The sequence below is a fragment of the Varroa destructor genome, unplaced genomic scaffold, assembly GCF_002443255.2.
Source record: "Varroa destructor unplaced genomic scaffold, Vdes_3.0 BEIS01000003.1, whole genome shotgun sequence".
Lineage (NCBI taxonomy): Eukaryota > Metazoa > Arthropoda > Arachnida > Mesostigmata > Varroidae > Varroa > Varroa destructor.
Window position 1 is genome coordinate 46,787,121 of NW_019211456.1, and position 20,718 is coordinate 46,807,838.

General features: G+C 39.5%; 2 long non-coding RNA genes across 2 annotated transcripts in view; one reads left to right on the plus strand and one right to left on the minus strand.

The window, feature by feature from the left end:
- Positions 1 to 1,573: 1,573 nt before the first annotated feature.
- Positions 1,574 to 8,284, minus strand: LOC147757040 (uncharacterized). Its single transcript, XR_015324398.1, has 3 exons — positions 8,199 to 8,284; positions 7,995 to 8,079; positions 1,574 to 3,516 (listed from the first exon to the last, which is right to left on the minus strand). It is a non-coding gene; the product is annotated as an uncharacterized LOC147757040 (long non-coding RNA).
- A 10,038-nt stretch (positions 8,285 to 18,322) lies between these two features.
- The window catches only part of LOC147757041 (uncharacterized), a 46,183-nt gene continuing 43,787 nt past the window's right edge, over positions 18,323 to 20,718 (plus strand). The window contains exon 1 of the long non-coding RNA XR_015323524.1: positions 18,323 to 18,797. This is a non-coding gene — a long non-coding RNA (uncharacterized LOC147757041). The remainder of the gene's footprint in view (positions 18,798 to 20,718) is intronic.

Consider the following 20,718-nt stretch of genomic DNA (forward strand, 5'->3'; position numbering starts at 1 on the left):
ATATATAATGAAAAAGTATTGACCGGTTGAAAGCCAATATTGAAAAAAACTATCGTTTATATCTTAGAATATTGTTAAGCTAAATATGCGCCAGTTCGGTTGTTGACCATTTTTCTGGTAACACTATTATCTCGCCACTGTAGAACTTCTGTGCTTTCTGAGCGAAGAAATATGGCCAGTAACTTTTGCATTCCTCCATTAAAACTTAATTAACATCATTATTGAGGTTCTAATGAGACCGAAATAGATAATAAGCCCGATGTTGCAAGCTCTGGGCTGTACGGCAATTGCACCCAAAGAGCCCACCCAAGTTCCCGTAACTTTTGCCGAACAGCTGTACATGTGTCGTGGCATTTTTGCAATAAAAAAACGACTTTTGTTCTGCTTATTTTTTTTTTCAATGACTTGTTGTAACCTGGTTAGTTATTGACGCTAGAGGCTAGACTCAATCATTTTGCCAGGGGACAGCAACTTACAATATACGATTCTTTTCCAGCCCCAATAAATGCGTAACATGACCTTTTTTGGTTTAAGTATGGGCCTTGTTATAGATAGTAGGGCGCATTTTTAAAATTTTTTTTTTTAAATATTTTCACATAACTTGTCGTATGTGGCAAGCTTTTCACTACCTGTGATCAACCAGTATAAAAATGGCTTGATTTCGTTGCGTTTTTGTAGAGTTTTTCAGATCGAAATATGATCAAGTAGATTGTTACGCGTCATATCGTATGGCACCCAAACATGGAGCTTTTTTTGTAGCCAGTTTTTTTGAAGCGGAAATTATAGGTGCTTAGTACCTTAGGGATATGTATCATGGCTACTCACGTCTTGATTTTCCTCAGCTTGCGCAATATATTTACCAACCTTCTTCTTAATTAATCTACAACTATGAGGAGCGTCTTTTACATCAAAAATTTCCTGACCGAAAACAACAGGACCGTCTTTCCGATAACGTAGTTTGGCCGTAAACAACACGTATTTCCTATGAGTCTTGGCAGCACTTGTGCCTTTATCGTAATAGAATTGTAAAATGTAACAGGTTTTTGTAAAAATTTTCACTCATATTTAAGGCGCTCTATTTTTGGTCTGAATAACAATTTTCGCACGTCTACCGTTGCCAAATCCCAGTTTTCAAATAACACCACATCAGCCTAACGTTACCCATATTGTCTAAGATACGTAACTTTGAAACTAAAGAGACCGTCAATATCTTTTCTGTGAACTGTATTGCTATACAGAGTTAGGTTGACGCAATATTCGCCCACTTTCAGACACTCCTGTTGCAAGAATACCACGTAGATCTAGTAGACCTCCTTCTTACGTGGGCTTTCAAGGCTATTTAACCGCAAGCGGAGTTGTCAATAGCACAGAGCGTCAATAGTTTATAAATGGGGCGGACGAGCTTGGAGAACAAGATCAGGAGGACCGATGTCCTTAACTACAACAAGCGTTAATCTCCTGACAACCTTCGTGGCTTAATCGCAGTTCCTCATTGTTTCCTAGCTTAATTTTTATTTAAATTATGCACAATAGCCATAAATGTAAAGGGAACTCTTGACTGAAAATGTTTCGCTAAGGTTACGATGCATATACTTTTTAATGCTAATGTACTAATAGCATTTATTGAAAGTTTTGGTACAATAGGTATTTATCAATGACCGACTAGAAGATCTTTAGAAGGCATGAGGTAGCATGAAGTATATAATCAGAGGCTGAATAAAAGTATTCTTTTAGTGCAGATTCGATATCTACACAGTCATCTATTGTGTGGGTGTTCCGTAAGTATTTTTATAGTCGATTTCGCTTTGATCAATAACTGTTATCACACTTATACATCTTTAAAAAAATACAAATAATTTATAGTCTATCTCACATACATGAGGGAATCATGCAGTGTTGACACAATTCTTTCTTATATTATTTTCTTATTAATTTAAACAACTCTATAAGATAAGAGATTACTTTCATTTAAGTACAAACATCGCTGATGCTATACGTCAACTACCCATATCTGCAAGTGCCATGAAAACCCTCTGTTTCACAAACTAAATAAGAGTACGTCGGGGTAGATTTGTTTGTTCACTTCCGTCTATTATCGGTCATCTCTGAGGTTCTGAAAAAGGACCTCTGTCTTTCTCTGTTTCTGTGCCTTTACATGTGTAACGTAGAGTTCCTGGTAGTTCGAACACTTGACGAAGGTCTTCGGCTATAGGTACTGTCCTGCTTAGAAGATATTCTAGTCGATTGGGTATCGTCTCGTATAGTCCTACCTTCTGACTAAGAAAATTAAATATATATAGTATGATTGAATGTTGCACGCTCCATTTCTTCCAGATGACAGGAACTTCATAAGCTTTTTTTTATTTGAGCTTAACGGGCCATCAAGTGTTTCCTAGATGATAAGGGTTCTTCAGTTAGAGTCGCGGCAATCATCGCTTTCCGAACCATTTTTCGATGTGATCCTTTAATATCCATTTTATTGTCAGGAAAATCGGATGTGTCAATATGGGCTTCAGAACGGTGGAGCATTACAAAATCGAAACGTTCCGTATGGAACAAGCGTTCTGGATAACGTGACGTATGTATGCGATATTTCTCCTGCTACCGCTGCCTTGATATTTTTAAAAAATCCAAATTAATTGTTTGATTACTCTTAAACGGTATAACCCTTTTAAGGTATGTATACATTGCTACATGTTAAGCTTCAATTTCAATCGTGTGCAAATCGCCTCGATTGTTTAGTAATTAGCATTCTCAATATTGAACATAGCTTTAGAACGTCAGCTTTATGAGAGATGTGAGCGATCATTTTCGACCCGGCTTATCTGGCTCGTTCCGGCCAGTATGTTGGAAGTGGCGGTAGCAGGGGAACTCTTCCAGGCGAGGGAACAGGCAGGCTGCTAGGCTAAGTTACCAACAATTGAATTTCGTTTCCTTATTCGTGCACCACCTATCGTATAGGCAATCTTTCACTTATTTATTCCTTCACTTTAGCTGCTTACTTAGTGCGCAAAAATGGTTAGGTAACAAAATATGTCAAATTATAATATTGTCACAACGAACAAACTGAGACCATAGTCTTATCAAAAAATCATTTAAAAATAGATTCAAAGCTTACAGTATGGGCCGGGTTCCAAGCGACAGTTTAGAATGAGCCCCGCTCGATACTGGAACGTCGCATCACTGGATTATAATAATACGGTGATATCTAAATCGTCATGGTAAAAATGCAGAGGGTCGTCAGGTGATCGTATCGGGTTGTACTAATCTGTTGATTTTGCTCAGGTTTGATGGCACATAGGGCATGTGCGACTATATGTTGGTTGGATGACGTAAATTTCAATATCGTTAAAACCTAGAATGTCGGGTAATGTTCCCCTGATATATTGTAAATACTGCACGTCAAAATGTACCATCCTGGAAACATTGTCAATTTTTTTCAAGTTTTGTATATCGCCTGGACGGTGAAAGTGAGCGACTTCTTCAGAAATGGCTGCCTCCGGGCGACAAGTGCGCCTATAGATGGAAACAAAAAAAAAAGAAAAAACCGAATATATCGTTGGTGATTTGTTGTAGCTAAGCCAGTCGAGCTTGAAGTTATGTAGGAACAGGCAATATGTAAGGCTTTCTGGAAAGGGTTTTTCATAGCCTGAGGGGGATGGTTTCCGTTAAGCAAATTCAAATATATATTCTTTTATTTTCGTAGCGTTGACAGTTGCAGAGTACCGCAGGAAGATTTCTCTCTTTCTCACTGATATTTTATCATTCTGTCAGTGCCCTCCTACCTTTGCTTCTTTCTATCATCAGATTAAGATAACTATATAGCTAGTACCTCCATCTACCCCTATCTTAGCTTCTATTGTTGAATGGAATTAAAGCTGTCATGTAGCAGGCAATCCTGTTGAAAGAAGCAATTCAATATATTTTTACTTTATTGAAATAAGATATTTCTCTGTGGCTGAAAGACACAAACTATGGAGCAGGTTTTTGTGTGATGTTATCTAAACTCGATGTATTTTAGTATTGGGTATTCGTAAAGTTTAAATTTTCTTCTTCATTTACAGCCGGCTGTCACCTGGTATAATGGAAGCAGACGCAACGCGAAGTTGAAAGTTCGCTGTATATTCGAAAAGTTTATAATCTTTTTGTTAGAAAGGCGCTACTAGATTGCAATTGAAACCCTAACTTCTTTGAATGATAGCACATATTCCATAGCGGTGAATGCCGCCATGACAATAACTCGAGCATTTGAATGCCGCTATTTATTTTATCCAAGTTAGTGGTACTATAAAGGTCTTGTCTTACACTAGAATAGCGAAGATTGAAACACCAGGGGTACGTCGTTCCTCAATCATGGCGGATTAACCAAACGTCGCAGATGGAACCATTACGTAGTTGATGCCACTTAGTTAATCCTCATTGGGATCTGGAGAAGCCTCGCGCGAATAGAAGCTATAGAAGCTTATGAGACTACGACCAAGCCGATCTATGATCGCACGTTTAACTTTCCGCCGGAGAATTTTCCGGCGCGCTGCTTACCTATAATTTATGCGCCTTGCATTATGAAGTATTACGGATGATTCTACGCGAAATACCATAGCCTACTTAAAAGCTAAATAACAGAATATCTCTGATTTCCCGGAAGGGTCACCTTGAAAATTGTCCGAACATGATAACGTTAGCCTGGATCTAGAAGTGGTCTTGAAAGAGTTTACAGAAGTGTACACTTTTCTAGTTACTGTTAGTTGACTCGTTCTAATTCATGATATTCCTACGTTATCTTTGGAAGCACATGTTGAATTATAAGGTTGAAATTGAAAGGTTTAATTCCTTCAGTTCAAAGCAGTTCACACAAGGTTTCCGCATGGCTAGGCTAAAATACACACAAAGCCTTCTTACGAAAGGGGCTCCGACCTGGCAACGTACCGTGCCCACCAAGCAGGACGCTAAGTGAAACGTTCGCTACACGTCTAGACGAATACGAAATCTACAAACCGTTTTCTAGATAACTTCTCATACATTTTTTTGCGAGGCACGTTTGTCGTAGCCTTTTTTTGAGTAAAACAACGAAACGAATTCTGTTCAAGGTAGAATAAAGCATCTTAGTTAGATATGTGCCTTGTAAATTCCCGCGTTGCGACAACTATATGTATATATAGATATATTGTAACTCGTTCGTAGGACTAGAGAGTCGAGCGCCAAGTGACGCATTTTTTGAAAGTTATTTTTCCAAGTCTTAAGCATTAAAAGTCGCTTGCTATAAGAAGTAGGTGTGAGGTTGTGTTGTACCATGTACCTTGACAGTTTTTAGAAAACCTGAAGTGTAGGATAGAAAAAGGCGCTCATTTTGAAAGACACTTATGTACGTTCGATAATAGGGACTACTCGCGAACATTGAAACCACTACAGCCTACCTCACCGAGACGATTACGCTCCGGAGCCAATTAGCTCTTATTATCCTTATTCCTTTACATACTAGACCAACCGGCCAGACGTATCCTCTTTTGGTATTGAACTTTAGTTTGTATTTGCCCAAACTTCACGATTTCTCTACTGGCTTAGTTCAATAGAGCTTTCGCCGTTGCTTGCCGGATGTCATAAATGATAAAATGCGGCTAAGGTTTGTTGAACAAATTCTCGACAAGTTTAGAAATAGGCCACGGCACTTTACCACAAGCATAATATTAGCTTTGTTGATTCTATTTTAAATCCTTCTTTACTCGAGCACGAGCGTCAAATTTTTCCCAGTCGTCGCAAAGTGTAATAACAATTGCACGAAACTTTATGCGTGTTTATGTCTGCTTGCTTCCCTGTCCATTTGTGGGTATAGAGACTCGTTTTCTCGAACAACATTGCCTGAAGAATCCGTTCGAACACGCGCTCTATTCATTTCTTAGTGGATATCTCGTCGTGAAGGCTAAATTTCTCGCAGTACTGATACACTGTACAGATTTCCATCTGAAGATTGATCACCTAACTCAACGCCCTGACGAATTTCCTTCCGGCCTGAGCCCCTTCGAAAACACGTTCTCGTGCTCAAAGACTTCATTCAATATAGATGAGGTCGGCTGCAGCCGTGGCTGCGGCCGCTACTGATAATAGAAAAGCAATTTATTTTTCGATCTAGTTATGTCAGCAAAAAGCAATTTCGAGCTGAGAGAAAGATTCATCGTAATATAGTGTATTAGAAAGATAGGTAGTTTTTAGGATTCCATTGAGTATATATGATAGTATCAGCTAAGGCGGTTCAGAGCGCCAGCTGTCCATCCTTTAGACGCGACGAATACAACGATGGGACAATTCCGAAAATAAGTGCATGAAGAAAAGCTACGGATATAGTCACGATTGGGAAGGGATACGGCCAAATGAGCTCGAGGTACCCGTAGCGGGAGACGCACAGCGGCATAAATACCACTATCAGCAAACAGTTGATGGGGCCTTTCTCTAGATCAAGAGTGACGTATCTAGTTTGCACATATGTGCTGAACATGAGTCATACTTTATAATAGTATATTGTAAATTTTACACTCTAGACGAAATAGGTAGTACGCCGGTAACTCTACAAACTGCTTACGTCACGTATAGTGAATGATCTAAAGTTAATTATTACTAACTGATTTTTAAACCCCTGTCACCCAATTAGGCTGAAAAGAAAAAAGACAATTTCATTAGAACGAGTTGTTTTTTTTCTTTTTTCAGCAATTACTGCTTTAGTCAAATTGTGGTGACTAATTTTAGCAACGAACGTTAACTTCCGTTAACAAGAACTTCGATGACAAGGCCATTTCAGCTCACATGTGCATAAGCAGAGACCATGCTTGAGCTTTACAATCTATAAAAGCAAACACGGCACGACAACTTTTATCAATGCTTATTGCTAGATATAGTACTTAGGCGATGGATTAAATGGTATTTTTGGACCAGACCTAGTTAAACATGTTGGACATCCAATTGCAAAAACTATGGCCTTCTGGATAGAACCGATTATGAACCAATAAGCGCCAACAACGTCACCATGATCACATGTACAGCGTATAAGTAAACAATTTAATGTAAAATAAAGTTTCGCCAAACAAATTACACCTCAACAAGTCCCTTGAAGAAGGACGATATGGGTAGAAATGTAACGAGGACAGCCCGCCGAAAGTAGCTGCCGCAATAAAACGTACCGCACCTATCCACACAGAATTCGAACACGGACATGTACGGAGATTAAGCTGCATTTAGCCTCCGAATTTCAGCTAAAATCTACAGGAACTTAGCGCGCACCTCATTAAACTCACTGTAATGACTATAACAATCTTTGGCTAAACAGGACATCGCGCAGTCTAAATTAGCTGAGAACGTAATCAAATTAGCAGCTACAATTAAGTTTCAGCGGAGGCGAGAGAGCCAACTAGTAGATGTACACCGATTAATTGAGTCGACGAGCAAATGTACGCGAAAAACATTGCGCACAGCATGGCAAACAAGAAGTTACTGCATCCCTGAGAGTTAGAATAATACATCATATATTCAGAGGCATTTAATTGGCTCTTACACAGTTTGCGTGTGTACACAAGCTGTGCCTACTAATAATAAACAAAACTGTTTAGGAATGATTATCTTGAAGTGTATAATAGGACAGTCTTCGTAAACAGTTAGTAAGATTAAATATAACAATCAGTCTATTTTTAGATTGACTCTGTGTAGTAACACATCCTCTTTCTTTCAATCGTTCTTGTTCCTTTTGTATTTTGAGCGCCCGACCAACCACGCTTTTTTTTTTATTTTCCATACAATTTGTTCATGGCGGTACTCATATAGCGACATGTAAGCTTGCAGCGAGCATTAGCGTACAAAACATTATAGATACTCTATAAAATGAAGCTGTCTTATTGACCGATGTCTAACGTATGTTACTCACTGCTGATGGAAGTAAACACAGGATGGGTTCCTATTGGGTATTATTTTTAAAAAGTACCGTTGAGAATTTGCGGAGCGGTTTTACTTACGGACGTGTTTGTTTTTCTAGTCTCTGCCAAACAGGCTCAGCGATGTCGATATGTAGGTTTAGGGCAGGTTAATTCGTAAGGGTAACTAGAAATAAAACGCAACAGGGTACCTGAATTAGAAAAACGTCCCAATGGAAAATCAGGTGAAGTTTTTTGTACGCGATGGGCCACTGATACAAACCGAAAACTAAAGTGGATAATTACTGTGGAAGGCCAGTTGCAACGAGATTCCAGGAACACAACACGGTCTCAGGAGCGGTCAGACTAATGTAAACATGTTGATCTGCGTCGGGCTGGATGTGGTAGAAGTCATATATTAGAACAAGTCGACGGAATGACTGTATCACGCCGGTAACAATGTTCGAATATCGCAGTTGGGTAACGAGATACGTGGCAGGGAGGACCAGTATAACGGCATAAAGGTGACTAACATATCGCCTAGATCAGGGAAATAGAATTGGTATAACTGAATCACTGTGGTCGGGACAAGATCACAACCAATCAATAAGTTTAGAAGTACAGGTCCAGTTAGAGTTTACGTTAAGATATGCGTAACGCTTAACAGGTTCATTCGTATTCAAGTGATCTGATAACGTAACGGTAAAAAGAGAACTAATTAAATGAAGCAAGATAACCGCACCGAGGTAGCTGTTGTGGCTTATTGTCGTTATGTGTAACCGAGTTACAGTCGTCTACGTTAAACTGCGCTAGAAATTATCAATGGGGCATATTAGTTAAGTTAGTCGGCGACAATGATCGTACCGTGAAGCCCCTGGAATCGTTTGGAAACGCGAGTGCGGCCAATATCGTAACATAAAATGCAATCAGTGACTGAAGTTGTATGGCTTAGAGCCAAAATTCATCAGGAATCGATAGATATGTTAAGCAGTACTTCGAATCGAAGAATAACTTTAACTGTATATGTTAACGGTGGCAGTTATAAATGTTGAAAAAGCGCATATTGTTCGGAATTATTTGTTTTTGCTGACATGTACCCATCGCCTGACGTTACGTCCATCGGTGTTTCTAATAGTCGCATTTGGCTGAAAATGTTGACCCGTCGCAGGCCGTTGTCGAGTGCTCTTTTTGAAAGCTGAAAATAAGTTAAGTAGGACACCACAGGAGGTACAAGGTCTGAACGCGGTTTCTAAGTTGCTACCGGTGTCAATGCAGTTGTCATTTTCTTTTTGTTCTCGTGTTTTTACACTTGTCCCAGTCGTACCTTTACACCGGCAGCCATGTTCGATCACTATTTGGTTATTGATTTTCAAAAACGTAACTCGAAATTTTATACAGAAGGGCGACAAAGAATTTGCGTTAAGTTTCGTCTTAAAAATCGAACGAGCGCATCAGAAATGATGAATGTTGCTTTTATAAATAAAACAGGCGTTCATAAACGTTTTTAAGCGGCCCGTGAACATATTAAAAATAACAAGCAAGAAAAGCAAAGCAAACTATTAACGGGCAACAGCCGAATCACTGTTAGAGAGATTGCTGATTATGTCAGGACATCATTTGATTTTTGCGAGTGTTCTTAGCATAGAGTCCATGATCGCAAAGTTTGTTTCGTAGCTGTTGAATTTTGATCAAAAGCACTGCCGATTGATTGAACAGTCCTTAAAATGAAATCAATCAAAATTCATAACTGTTCAAAGGGGTCATGACTGGTGATCAGTACGGATCCGTATGGTATCGAAACTGAAGTCCAACCGTCCCAGCGGAAGCGTCCTGCTAAGTCAAGGCCAAAGTATGTGAGGCTACCGCTTACTGCGTTCTCAATTTCAACGGCATGGCTTAACACTAATTTTTGCTACCAGATCCGACCGTCTATAATGAACGCTATCCGGATTTTCTATGCCGTTTGCGGAAAACAATTGGAAGAAAATGGCCATAGTTGTAGCGAAAAAACCCTTAGCAACTGCATTATGACAATGCACCTCTACACGTGCTTCATTGTTTGTCCGTGAATTTTTGGCAAAAAGATCATGCCATTCTAATAATATTCTTCGCCGGATATGACTCTCTACGATCTGTTTCTGTTTACCAAGCCAAAAAGAAGGGACGGTAACGTTAAGGAAATTAAGTCAGAATCGCCAAGGAAGCCAAAGCTTATTCCAATCATCGCATTCCTCCATCGTTAGGGTTTTACTGTTGACCTCAAGTGGCGTAACTTCAAGACTAGGAAGGGGAATTTTGCTAAATGTATTGAGGACTGTCTCGTTAGTACTGCTTTCCGTTTAAATAGAGTGTCCACCTTTGCGTCGCGTGTATCAGTTAGGTAGATATAAACCCACCTTTCCCAAAACCGTTATTGAACGTACCCTAATAGCTTTTTTGTGTACGGTGTAATTGGACTCAGAGTTGTCAACGATCATCGACGTTCTGAGCTTTTTCTAAATAACCGAAGGAAGATATTCAAACGGTATTTAAAGCAAAGATTTTCTATTTTTTATTAACTTGCTGTAACGCAGCTCAACAAGCAGCCAGACTCGCTTCTTTCGAACCCATCAACTTTACCTAAGCTAATTGGCACAAAGATAGTGGCAAAGAAATCAGAAGAAGATTGAATTTTGCAACATGACCCGTTATAAGATGTTCACTTTAAGTCTATCTGTCCGATGCAACAGATCCGCATATTTGTACACCTAAAGGACTATTCGAAATTATGAACCCTCGGTCGAATGGTCGTTCTGTCCAATCGTGACTGATATTCGAGAGATAGCTCCTTACGTATCGGCGCAACCAATTTATTTGTACACTGTTCGAGTCCCTGATATTTCAGAGTATTTTTACATTTATATATGGCGAAGAGGGTGTAAACTTTGCACGTGTTGATTGTGGGTTCAATTCAAATTCACAGAGAAGCTAAGGAACGATTGGCAATTAATTAACTGCAAGTCTACCTCCCGGTATAATGTTTATCCTTCTAGCTGTGAGCGCTATCTTTGGCACCATCAGAGTGATTAGCAATTCCAATGTTTGCTGGGGTATATCAACGATAACTGAAGAACCACCAACGTCCAAATCAACGCTAACATGAGGTAACCTACTACCAATGATTCGGCTGTGTTTGCTGACCAGCTGTGTGATGCTGTACAATAAACACGCATTTACAAACGATAACTCGATAAAACACCCTTCCGTAATTATGTTCTAATTCCACTCAATGTAAAATCATCATCCTTTATTTTGATGAGAACATATATTTAAGCGAAACCCTTAGGAAGCGATATGTTGAACTAGGGTAGCCTCGCATAATCATGAATAAGCACAACGACCAACAATTGAAGCAGGGATCCGAGTAGAATTTGTCCGAGTCCCGAAGTCGAAGAAGCGTAAGCAAGCATTTTTGTGTATTTTTTACTGGGATAATATATTCTCTATGCCATCGTAACGCTGTACGTCTTCTCTTGAAGAATTATTTTTCTGTAGACGACAGATGGTCATAATAGTAGCAGACCTAGGCTATGCCGCTTTCACCAACACAATAATAACTGCAACGTTAGAACAAGTTAGCCAATAAACTTAACAACGAAAAAGCAACATATCAATGAATTTTACCGGTTTACTTCGAGTTTCTCAGAAAAAGAATGTTTGCCTTATGTTCATGGCTATATTTTAGATGTATCGCGGAAGACGTTGTGCGATAAGCGAATTCTCTCTTACCTAAGCTGCAAAAAAAAGTACCCTTACTTAGAACTGAAGTGTTCATATTGAAGACAAAAATACTACACCAATTTGTGGTCTGCAAAATTTTTTTCACGGGACGGCTAGGGCGCCGACGTCATCGATACATCAAATATTTCGAAGATGATGTTTTTTTGAAGATATGAGCTGTTCTTAAGTACGCCGCCGCAAGTAGCCAAGTCAACTCCGCTGACGCCTAGCAGTAGGTGCATTTATTTACGTGAACGTATGTTCATATCTACCAAAACACCGTATGCATTTGCCTTATTTGACATGGAAGCAGCTATAGAAACAGACTAGCTGAATCATCGCTAACAAGCAAGGTTTTGTTGTTGGTCCGCTGCATTTAGAACGATGGTGGTCACGGTAGCTGACACAAGGCACTCGTTTGACCTTATAACAGAATAGCAAAAAATAGTCGAGCCTAGCCGCGGTCCTTAAAATACATTTCAATTTATTACCATGCTGACATCGAACTCAAAAGTCGCCGTTTTATATTCATCCAAAATGTGTTATTTCGCCATAACATATTCGCAGCTATGTAGGATGAGTACTCGACAGATCCTTGCCATCGAATGATTATACATATGAGCTTATAGTTTTCTCTGAATTTTCAAATGAGCGTTTTGAAGTGTTATGTAGGAGAAAAGCGCATTAATGGTAAACGAGGTGATTAAGAGAGGTAGTATACCGCACGGGGGAATGTGGGTCCATTGCCATTTCGGTCTAGATTTATGATGTAGGCTGATTTGGAATAAAGCCTTTGAGTGGAATTGAGAACCAGTGGGTAGTGGTCCTCACAAAAATAAAGCCCTGCTGTCGAGGTCTAGCCCTTAGTTGGCCCACATTGCATAGCCCCTACCCGGTGGTGACGACCGGTCGTAAAAAACCTCAGGGGCTGTAACACAACACACGATGATAATTTTGGACGGCTAATGCACATCTTCTTGAGTCTGTAGCCATAATAACCATGAACATGCGACCATCACTAACTCAAATTTTAACGTTGGAAAATTTTTTATCGTGGGATACAACTACCATGCCGTTTCATAAATCTGTTGCAGGAAGTCCAGATAGGTCCAGCAAGAACCGCTCGGCTAGACGCTCTAATAAAGCCAGGTCTATAATACTAAACCAAAGAGATAATTTTAAGGACTTGTTCAAACAGGAACAATAATCATTCGTTAAATAAGTAAATAAAACGATAAGCTATTGTTATTTTGGGGTTTCCGGTTCAAATCAGAAATGAGGCACTCCCCTCAACTTCAGTTAAACCTAACTGTCAGACCAGCCCGTTCGGTTACAGGAGAAGCACCGGCATGGCTGATTTCAGTGCTAAGAAACTGCTATAGCTCAGTGACAAATTTTCCTGAATGTCGAGCTGTAAACGACTCTTAACCGACCAAACCATGAAAATGGAAAGATGTCGTCTTTTACTGCAGGTCCATTGTAACGTGTTGTGTTTTGATAGCATTGCTTGCTAGTCCGGGTCGCCAGCAGCTACTGGGTAGGCCAGACTCCACTGAGCGCACAAGTCAAAGTACCAATAATGCAAATCCCGATTTTTGGCTTATTGACGCAGTGCTTCGACTCAGGCAAACGCGGTGTAAAGTCCTATTGTTTTTTTTGAATGGCACAAGGACCCCGAGTTCTAGATGGTTAGACTGCTTTTCAGAATATATCTAATATGATTTCATAATTGAAATGCGAGCCTAGAACAACGTGGTAAACAGATCGAGACAAAAGTAAATAAAAACATTAAATTCCAGTGAGTCTCCGCAATTTAATTACCTACGACGGATCCATTTTTACTGGACAGGGGTATTTGGCCGCAACGTATACGTAAGGAAAGAAAAACAATAAAATCAAACGTAAAGTTAATCGAATTCAACACGGATTTCATTCGTCCGACCCTTTAGGTAGCGTTTGAAGAAGCTCTGCCCTGTTTTTGGCCGTAAAGCTAAATCTATATTAATATAGAAGCGTTATCAGATGGCAGTGCTAACGATGTTGTCAATTATGTACAAACGTTAGGACCCACGGCTCAATGGACGCGTTATTCACTAGAGCTGTCCGAAATCGAACTGGTTCCGCGTTGTTTCGCCGAACACGTATGGATATACCGCATTATTCGGTGGGTGACCTTGTATGTCGTAGGCTGGCTATTATCTTAAGGCTTATTAAGGCTAAATTGTTTGCGGCCATATTGTGTCTTACTGACGAATCATATATTCGTAGTCTTCATCATTCAAAAACATAGTTCTACTCTAAACTCATACGTTTTAGAGTACCTAAAACGTATACGGTTACAATGCACTAGACTTTAGTGTTAGGAATAAAGCATCTACCTACGAATCACTCTACGCAAATTGAAGCACAATAAATAAAAATGTTGGAGAAACAATCTATTGATGAATAATTATTATCCTTCAATTTCAACATTGAACGCATATCAATGTAACGTATGTAGACATCTTGTAGGATTTTTGTGTGCTGACCCATTCACAGCAACTGCGACCGTTTCAATACTCGACGACTATAACATCGCTCCGAGGTATTTCAGTCATATGTCGCTTATGTTTAATGGAAACAAAATGAATGTCCAAAATGGCGGTTGGGAAGAGTCAGCCGAGATCATTTCGAGATTTCTAACGCACGTTTGGTAACTTTATCCAGGCAACAACTACTTCAACCCTGTGCGATAGCTCAATGTGTCTGGCAATAACGGATAAGTAGTTTGCTAGATTTCTCGTCTTGATGATGAGCCGCAGTCCGGATCGCCCATAACGCTTCTGGACAGAGAGCTTTAGACGCTGCTAGACGGTAATTCCGGTGAAGCCTAGCAGGGCCTCGTTTATCAGTTGGAAGTGAATGAACAAGCATATTCGAATCGTCTGCCTGTTTTGCCAAAGACAGAAAAGCAGAAAAATACGTTTCTCATTAATAGAATTGACAAGCGTAATACTGCGCCGAATTCGATTTATCAAGACGACTCTGTAGACTCGATAATTCGACGATTCAAATACTCTATATCAGTTATCACAAACAATAAACAGTGGCCCTTTTCAATTTATAGCTTTAAACTTTTTGAGCTAAACCCGGGCGACTAAATGAATCAGGCGGAAAGCAAAACATTCTGAGTGTTCTATGGCTTGATGGAATCTGATGAAGTAGTACTCCATTGTGGATTTGCAGCGCCTCGTGAAAAGGGCCACTGCAGAATCTTCTAAATGTGGGATGACTAAACAGATAATTTGAAGAGAAAAAGCCGTTTTTCGTTAAGAAAAAATCGCAAAGTGGCCTGGCCGTATAACAACGCTCGTATTCATGCAGCCTTGAAGGTTCGGAAAGCACTTTCCGATCGGGCTAGGGAACTTCTCTCACGCGAGTTCTTTGTCACACCTTCGTCCCACCCTGATCCAGTGGGACGTAAAACTTACTACAGCTAAAACGGTTCCCAAAAGTCGAGAAACTCAGAAGATGGGCTTGCCACCATTTCGACCTAAAACACTAGGTTCCAAAGAAACGAAGTCCGCGAGCTGCGTAATAACTGGCGAAGTACCTTAAATCGTAACGGGAATTATTTCGATGGTCGGAGCCTCAACACTGGTTGAAAAAATTAAATCGAACATTGATTAAAAAGGCTATAAATGCATCTTCACATCTAATATTTCTTCATATTTCCTTTACTAAATCATGCATGGTCTTCGCACACTGTATTTACCAGCTTATCTAAAGTATGAGTTCCGCTGATGGAGCTCCTTAGAAAAAAAGGGTCCCAAGCAAAATGCTTAGACTATGCTTTACCAAATCGATACCAACATATATAAAGAAATAGTATATAATAGCGGGCGAAAAGGCGTGATTCTATGAATTTGGGAGGTAAACCTGTTTAGTAGCTTCAAAACGGCAAGTGAACAACGAGCCAAAATTAAAAAAAAAAAAAACAATGACTCGTCTGAGAAAAGTTTTTCGATTAAGGTAATACTGTCTACTTCGATTTTTTCCCGGACTGCCCGTAATAGTGCTGGAATATATAATATAATAGTGTTGGAAAATGGAATGATCAGTACCCTATATAACGCCAGATAGCCAAAAAAATTTTTTTCTCCTTATTTGCCTTGCCCTGCTTAGTGGTCTTAGTATGCGCATGTTTTCCAGGAAGCTAAAGTATATAATGAGCCAAAGACTAACTATAGTTTGCCTTCTTTAAACTTATCATTTCGAGGAGGCGTTTTTATAACGACTAAGATATCCCAGATGATAAAACTAAATATTATAACATAGAACAGAACGAAACTCATGGCCGGACGTTTTTATAAAGGATGCTTCTCCCACTATTATCGCTTCTACTATATAAAATATATATTTTATGGCTAAATCGATGGATTTTATGTTAATTCTTGCTTTGATTTCAACAAAAAATGTTCCACGAAAACACAGAGACTTAGAGTCCCTAAAACAGAGATGGCAATGATACATAAACCTTTACTTATTTCGTTAGACGATCAGGGACGAGCTACCAGACGTGTGAAAGGTCTAAATTAAATTTCAAATATGCAGAATTTTCGATCCGACATCACTCAGACCGAAAAGACAATTCGGGTAGACCGGCAAAGGTCATGTCTTTTCGGCACATATCTTTAGACTTCACGACACCAAAGACGTGGAGCGGAAAAAGGTTGACTTTGAAAAGGAGGAGAATTCGATCAACATTAAAACATTAGTCGAACTTGTTAGCGAAGCTTTATATACATACTCCAAGACTACTTCGCTATCTGTTAGTTCTGTGGCAGTGGGGTGTAAACAGTTGCAAGGACCATATCTCGTTACGAGAGAATATGGTGTTGAACCATCTCCTGTGAAAACTTCAGATTCAAAGACAACAGGTAAATAAACTGTTATGCTATCCATACCGTGCTTGCCGTGTGAAGACGATCCATTTTGTTATGTTTATGCAGCCCTCGAGCGCTGTCTTGCAAATAGTGCTCCGAGACACATCTGACAGTTGCATGAGAACGAACTGGAACAACAGTGTGAGCTACGTAAAGGAAGAGCGGTATAACGACGTGCTACTGCTACGACTAGAACTAAAAACACTTAACTTACCGTAAATTATTGATACTGAGTTAAACCTGCGAACGAAAATTTCCGACAAGGACCGGAACGTGAATGCTTTACAATTTAGCGGCCTTTGATAATCATGGCTCGTTCCGCACGAGCTGACAAGCGAGCTCATATGGCGCTTATAGACATTTGATTTTCTCCAATTTGTCCGGTCGTTCAGTACGTGACAAACGCTAACGTCATGTTTGATAATAGCGCGACTTTATAGCAGTGAAACGTTTTCCGACATTTTTCTTTGGTTTCAAGTCGACATATATAAAACTGTCTGTGTTTTAACACACAGAATTATACGCTCGCTCACCCCGATCAGATTGGTCAAGCTACAAATTTAAACAATAAAAATACCACATGATCTAGAGGGAATTAAAAGCAAACGCGTGAAGATTGCTTTCCCTAGAGATGCTTTTCCCTAACTATATCAGGTTATAACAGTGATCCGTTTTTTTAGCGAACTGTAAGTTAGAGTAAAACGTTGTCATTTAACAAGGTCCCAAACAATCATACGAGTGTATGAATGCCATTAGGCCGGGGAACAATACCTTGGAGCAAATATATGTCTGCAAAAAAGCTCAGATGTCTGTTTAGTGGTTCTTTATTCTTCATTATATTATATAGACTCCGGTTAAGGTCATTCACCATACTTCTCAGGTACCTACTAACGCATATATATAATATTCCCACAACGAACGATCCTTTTCAATACACCCAAAAAATCAAAAGACTAGCTAAGATCTGCAGAATTTTGTTACGCAGATAAATCGAAAAGCCAATTATCAAATCCTACAGCCAGCAGACCTAAGCTTTTTGCAATATATTTAAATTTACACACATACCACATAAACTAATTTAATCTCTGCTGCATAAACTAATCTCTGCTGAATACTTAGTAATTTGCACGGTAATGTGTCTTCTCGAATTCATCTACTTCTAATGAAGCTCCTTTTTCTTTGTGCTGAATTCTTCTCTAGTCACAGTGTTTTCCTTCGCTATTCACGTCAATGGACCCCTTGCTTGGACAACTCTTTGCCCTTCAATTTCAATGCTAGACATCACAATCTGTTAGGTCTTTCAGACGGTCTAGGATCGTAGCCAACGCATATAGGTATGCTCAGCTTCGCGAACGTAAAGCCCCATCTGAACTGACTCCGTCCCCATCGCGCACCAGAAAAGCCGCATGTACTATTGCTGTCTTGTTAAAAGACAGAACACTACAACTACATTTTCCACGCTGAGGAGAAAATTCGAACAGTTTCCAACAGCCATGGCGGTGTTTCCTACTGAACAGAAGACTTTTTATGTTCCGAAATTCGACTGATTAATGACTGACTGTTCTGACAGCTGATAAACATGTTTTTGCCTTTCTGAAGAATGAAGTTCACACCAACTCCTCTAAAACAACGAAGTGACTGCAATTACCTATAGTACTTATCCTTGAAACATATTCTTCTTTACTTCTGCCTTTTCATTCGACGACAAACATGCTCTGAAGACAGATAGGGTCCATCCTATGTAGATAACGAGTCACATACATAAGACAAACACATTTTAGTGTAACTCTATTTTTACCGGCTCTCCAAAATGTACTACTATTTATTTACTGACAGTTGCGCGACAAGTTGAGAGATTAGATAAATACAGAATTCAGGCTTTGCATAAGAATACAACGAACCATTCATCTGAAAAATTGTCTGTGCTATTTTTACAGGCAGCTCCAGTGGTTCAACCACGCGAAGGCCACAAATTGCTCTAACAATAAATCATTAGTTTACGGGAGCGTTCATGTTCAAAACCTTTATCGATGTTTTTTTCTTAAAATAATAAAGAGAAAAGGCACAAAGGTTTGCATTTGTGTGGATATTTCGTGGATGTTGGCATTGGTATTCAAACAATTAATGAAGACGGATGGTATCCAAGTGAATGGGAGAGTGACGTATCGTGCTTCGATTCTTGGAAACCTTTCCTCATCCTTGGGCAAATCTTCCGCCTCAGGTGAGTGAACAACTACGGTCGTCCCTCTAGCATGTTTCTATGTATATATGAGAACAAAGAAAAACGGGTATATAATTATGAAGTCAAGTCCTGTAGCACCTATTTCTTATTATTCGAAACATGATAAAATAGATTTTTTTTATTCTAGTCTTGACTCTGGTAGTGAACTGAGTACTCCAATCTAAGTCCTTGTGCGAAAACAGCATAAAAACTCATTCTATACTTCGTCTATCCATTGACTGTTCCTTTTATTGTAAAAGCAGTGGCTACATAAGTTCATAGGCGTTCGTGTGTTCTACATAAGCGTACAAGCAGAAACGAATGAGCTTACTGCAATGCAGGTAGTGTACGATTTCATGTAGTGTTTTTCTTTGTTTTTTTTCACGATCCGTGAAGACAGGGCCCTCCCATTTACTAGGAAATTCTATAACGGGCCTTCATAAACAGGAGCGTTACAAAGCACAGAGTTACTTATAATATCACAGCTACTGAAGTTTTGTTTATAATAGCTTGCCTAGTCTTGCTAATAGACGTCATTTCTATAATGACAGGGCACTCTGTTGCAATACTATAGCAAACATGGAATTGATTTTTACCTATACGAGTAGTTGACGCAGTCTTAATTACGAGAATGAGGATGGTACCTGAAATACTTATCAAGGCCCGTTCATAACGATGATCACATTTTATACGTTTTATGTATCCGTATACAAAAGAAGATATTGATTTATAAATTGTTATTTCGTTTTTATGATGTTATTTACTAATACCGATTAATGTCTCGAAGGGCCGTTGACTGGTTGGCACAAAATTTCATGGTTTGTTGTACGTACTTGTTATAATTATTTATGTGTAAGTTATAAGTATACGAAGTATGTTATAAGGTATAATGAACATGTTCAACTGACTAGGTATTGGAATCTGCAGATGATGTAATTAATAAGTCTACACTGAATGGAAAGATGTCTTGAGCAGATAGCTCTAGAAAATTCGCAGATACAACCTTCATTGAGTTTGTGGTCTTCATTAATTTTGCAAAAAAAATGACGGCACCCGCCTACGTTAACTCGCGTTAGGATATGAAGATCAGTTGTTTCCCTGTCTCTTGCTGTCGTCGATCTTAGCTAGGGCTTTGACATTGTGTCGGTCGGTAAACATATCCTGTATGTTTCGGTTTACTAACGATTCAACGTTTTTTACCATTCTTCGGTGAACGTCGAGGTATCGGATAGTAAGGACATTATGCGGTGTCACGAGCTGTGTGCCGATCTTGCACCAGCCTCAGCGATTTGGCTATGCTCTGTATGACGAAGTACGTCGGGGTACCTTTATTTGAATGCATGAAGAGAGCTCATTGAAGACAAGCGTGAAAGGTAACGGACTAAGTTTATCACCCTGTAAAAACGTCGTCGTTTGTGTAACTCCGTTCCTCTCTGCAACATTATCATTAACAGTAGCCAATTTACTCTGAAGAATGTCTTCTAGCAGACACAGCGCTTACCGCCAATTGTGCCAGCTTTGTTAATGCGATTGTTTTCGAGTTCGGGCAGAAAATTACCTTAAAATCTATGAGAACTGACTAGTAAGATTGATTCGGACGACTGGTTTCTTTTCTACTTTATCTATGAAAATCTTATACGCAGTCGTAGGTATATATTGAATATTTCACCCAATCCGCTAGCCTGGTGATCTGATAACTTGATTGTACTGACTCGGACGCCTTAAAATCCCGTTCCAGCACTGCCATACATTTGACGGCAGTTGGACGCGTATCATATCGCTTGAACTTAAACGTCCCGAAAAGTGAGTTTATAGAGCTTTTATGAGGACTGGGTAACTTAATCTAGAAGGTCTGGCTTGCAACAGCCACACAGCGTGTTCCAAGACTTTCATCTCATGCATTTTTCAACTTGGCCTTTAC